Here is a 5000-nt window from a genome sequence, read left to right on the forward strand (position 1 = left end):
CAGACACACACACACACACACACAGACACACACACACACACACACACACACACAGACACACACACACACACACACACAGACACACACACAGACACACACAGACACACACACACACAGACACACACACAGACACACACACAAACACAGACACACACACACACACAGACACACACACAGACACACACACACACACACACACACACACAGACACACACACAGACACACACACATACACAGACACACACACACACACACATACACACACACACACACACACATACACACACACACAGACAAAAAACACACACAGACACACACACACACACACACAGACACACACACACACACACACACACAGACAGACACACACACACACACACACACACACACACAGACACACACACACACACACACACACAGACACACACAGACACACACACAGACACACACAGACACACACACACACAGACACACACACAGACACACACACACACACACACACACACATACACACACACACACACACACACAGACACACACACACACATACATCAATCAAATAAAAGCAGACGAGAGAGAGAATCCAACAACATCCCATTATGTAAAATGAGACTCCTCCATTAGCTAATGAAGAATGAAGGATTCTGGGAATGCAACAGGTCTGGGAATGAAGGGTTCTGGGAATGCAACGGCTCTGGGATTGCAACAGGTCTGGGCTTGGTGTGTGTGATGCTGGGCCGTTGATACATCTGATTTTATCCACATGCTTTGCTGGTGGTTTCTGTTTGTGTCAGAGATAGAAGCAGAGATAAACATCAACTATCTCTACAGTTTGAGATAGAGGTGTGTTCATCTCTACTGTCTGAGATAGAGGTGTGTTTATCTCTACCGTCTGAGATAGAGGTGTGTTTATCTCTACTGTCTGAGATAGAGGTGTGTTTATCTCTACCGTCTGAGATAGAGGTGTGTTTATCTCTCCTTCTGAGATAGTTGATGTTAATCTCTCCTTCTATCTCTACAGTTTGAGATAGAGGTGTGTTTATCTCTCCTTCTGAGATAGTTGATGTTAATCTCTCCTTCTATCTCTACAGTTTGAGATAGAGGTGTGTTTATCTCTACTGTCTGAGATAGAGGTGTGTTTATCTCTCCTTCTGAGATAGTTGATGTTTATCTCTCCTTCTATCTCTACAGTTTGAGATAGAGGTGTGTTTATCTCTACTGTCTGAGATAGAGGTGTGTTTATCTCTACCGTCTGAGATAGAGGTGTGTTTATCTCTACTATCTGAGATAGAGGTGTGTTTATCTCTCCTTCTGAGATAGAGGTGTGTTTATGTTATGCAGGTGAGTGAGGACCCAAAAGCGGTTTAACAGAAACAGAGTCTTTTAATGTCCAAACACAGGGAAGACATAAATCCTCTTCAGATGTATCGGTTGACAAAATAGACAACCCACAGAGAGGGCGACAAATAAATCATAAAGTCCTCTGATCTTTACAGGAGAGTCCCCTTCTAGCAGCAGAGGAGAATAGCAGGGTTAGCGGCAACAGACTGCTGGTCTCTCCGGGTAGGCGCGGGTTGTAGAGGACAGAGGTACCTGATCACACGTAGCATCTGATGAAGAGGCAGATTACGACAGGACGGGACAAGGGTGAAGCAAACGAGAATCTGACAAAGACAGAAGCAGAAACAGAGAGAGAAATAGAGACCTAATCAGAGGGAAAAAAGGGAACAGGTGGGAGAGAGTAAACGAGGTAGTTAGAGGAGATGAGGAACAGCTGGGGGAAGGAAAGGGAGAGAAGGTAACCTAATACGACCAGCAGGGGGAAACGAAGTGAAGAGAAAGAACAGGAACAAGACATAACATGACAATACATGACAGTTTATCTCTACCGTTTGAGATAGAGGTGTGTTTATCTCTACCGTCTGAGATAGAGGTGTGTTTATCTCTACTGTCTGAGATAGAGGTGTGTTTATCTCTACTGTCTGAGATAGAGGTGTGTTTATCTCTACCGTCTGAGATAGAGGTGTGTTTATCTCTACTGTCTGAGATAGAGGTGTGTTTATCTCTACCGTCTGAGATAGAGGTGTGTTTATCTCTCCTTCTGAGATAGTTGATGTTTATCTCTCCTTCTATCTCTACAGTTTGAGATAGCATGTGTTTGGGAGTGGCAGAGATGGAAGGAGTAGGATGACACTAATCTGATCTAAGGTCAGTTTTAAGGTATTCCTAAAAGTTAGCACTCAGTTAGGACTGAGCAGGATAGCTGATCCTAGGTCTGTGCCTGCCGGGCCTATTCTACCCAGAGCATAACAGCACTGACAGTGTGTGGCAGTAGACAGCAGGGCTGTAGTGGCGGTACATGTCCACTAGGGGGCAGCAGCAGTAGGTCTTACGTGTCTGTGACAGTCTGTAACATTACAAACACATGAGACTGTGGGACATTCATGTTTAGAGTCACATTAGAGAGGCCTAATGTGTGGTTCTGTAATCACACACTATCGTCATAGTCTTTATTGTGATGTCAGTGCTGGAATCCCTTTCAAAACATTTTGGTGTTTGAAGTTGTCTTTGTAGAGTGACACACGCATGCTGCTCCTCAGTGATGGAATGACTGTTTACTGTTATACTGAAGAGATATCTCAATGCCTGTGCTCTGTCATTAACAGACAATTACAGAATGAGAGGGGGGTAGAGCCAGACAGACAGACAATTAGAGAATGAGAGAGGGGGGTAGAGCCAGACAGACAGACTTTTACAGAATGAGAGAAAGGGGGGGGTGGGGTAGACACAGACAGACAGACAATTAGAGAATGAGAGGGGGGGTAGAGCCAGACAGACAGACTTTTACAGAATGAGAGAATGAGGGGGGGGGGGGGGTAGAGCCAGACAGACAGACTTTTACAGAATGAGAGAGGGGGGGGTAGAGCCAGACAGACAGACAGACAATTAGAGAATGAGAGGGGGGTAGAGCCAGACAGACAGACTTTTACAGAATGAGAGAGGGGGGGGTAGAGCCAGACAGACAGACTTTTACAGCATGAGAGAGAGGGGGGTAGAGCCAGACAGACAGACAGACAATTAGAGAATGAGAGGGGGGGGTAGAGTCAGACAGACAGACTTTTACAGAATGAGAGAAAGGGGGGTAGACACAGACAGGGGGTAGAGCCAGACAGACAGACATTTACAGAATGAGAGGGGGGTAGAGCCAGACAGACAGACAGACAATTAGAGAATGAGAGGGGGGTAGAGTCAGACAGACAGACAATTAGAGAATGAGAGGGGGGTAGAGCCAGACAGACAGACAGACAATTAGAGAATGAGAGAGGGGGGGGTAGAGTCAGACAGACAGACATTTACAGAATGAGAGAGGAGGGGGGTAGAGTCAGACAGACAGACAATTAGAGAATGAGAGGGGGGTAGAGCCAGACAGACAGACAATTAGAGAATGAGAGGGGGGGTAGAGCCAGACAGACAGACAATTAGAGAATGAGAGGGGGGGTAGAGCCAGACAGACAGACATTTACAGAATGAGAGGGGGGGGGGTAGAGTCAGACAGACAGACAATTAGAGAATGAGAGGGGGGGGGGGGTAGAGCCAGACAGACAGACAATTAGAGAATGAGAGGGGGGGTAGAGCCAGACAGACAGACATTTACAGAATGAGAGAGGGGGGGGTAGAGCCAGACAGACAGACAATTAGAGAATGAGAGAGGGGGGGGGGGGTAGAGCCAGACAGACAGACATTTACAGAATGAGAGAGGGGTAAAGAGAGTGAGAGAGAGAGAGAGAGAGAGAGAGAGAGAGTTGACATGTTGACACTCGCTGCACACCAGACACCTCAAATTCCTGTGTGTGTGTGTGTTGGACAGGGTGGGTCAGTAAAACACTTCTCTCTCTCTCACACACACACACACACCCATAACTGGCATTATGAAGTATCATTTAGTGAAGTATAAGTTAGTGAAATATAAGCTAGTGAAGGAAGTTAGATGAAGTAAGTGTGTGTGTGTGTGTGTGTGTGTGTGTGTGTGTGTGTGTGTGTGTGTGTGTGTGTGTGTGTGTGTGTGTGTGTGTGTGTTGTGTGTGTGCTTGCGTGCGTGCGTGTGTGTGTGTTTGAATGTGCAACGTGTGATTGTAATCACTGACTGGCCGTAATGGAGATGCTTCACATGGCAAAGCACTGTCCCTAGTGACATCACACACACACACTCCCCGAGAGAACCATGTGTATAGTGTATGTGTTCAGCACTTGTATAACATGTTGATTGTTACAGCATCAGGCTTCATCCCAAATGGCACCCTATTCCCTATATAGTGCACTACTTTTGACCAGAGTTCTATGGGCCCTGGCACCCTATTCCCTATATAGTGCACTACTTTTGACCAGAACTCTATGGCAAATGGCACCCTATTCCCTATATAGTGCACTACTTTTGACTAGAGTTCTATGGGCACTATATAGGGAATAGCATCAGGTTTGGGCAGCAGCCTGTTTCCATAGTGTGGGATGGAGGAGTGGGATGGGAATGTGTAACCTCTGGTCTGGGAATACGTCACCTCCTCTTCCTCTCCTCTTCATGATCACCTGCTTCCCAGAGAAGGAGAGGGACAGAGGACCTCCTTGTATCTTTCTAGATGCTTTGAAACATTTCTACATTCCTTTCTACTTCTGAGACGCAGATACAGAAATACTCTCTGTCTCCAGTAGAGGGGAAATACTCTCTGTCTCCAGTAGAGGGGAAATACTCTCTGTCTCCAGTAGAGGGGAAATACTCTCTGTCTCCAGTAGAGGGGAAATACTCTCTGTCTCCAGTAGAGGGGAAATACTCTCTGTCTCCAGTAGAGGGGAAATACTCTCTGTCTCCAGTAGAGGGGACAACATGGATACTTCTGAGACACAGATACAGAAATACTCTCTGTCTCCAGTAGAGGGGACAACATGGATACTTCTGAGACGCAGATACAGAAATACTCTCTGTCTCCAGTAGAGGGGAAATACTC

Source organism: Oncorhynchus nerka, unplaced genomic scaffold (assembly GCF_034236695.1).
Source record: "Oncorhynchus nerka isolate Pitt River unplaced genomic scaffold, Oner_Uvic_2.0 unplaced_scaffold_1350, whole genome shotgun sequence".
Lineage (NCBI taxonomy): Eukaryota > Metazoa > Chordata > Actinopteri > Salmoniformes > Salmonidae > Oncorhynchus > Oncorhynchus nerka.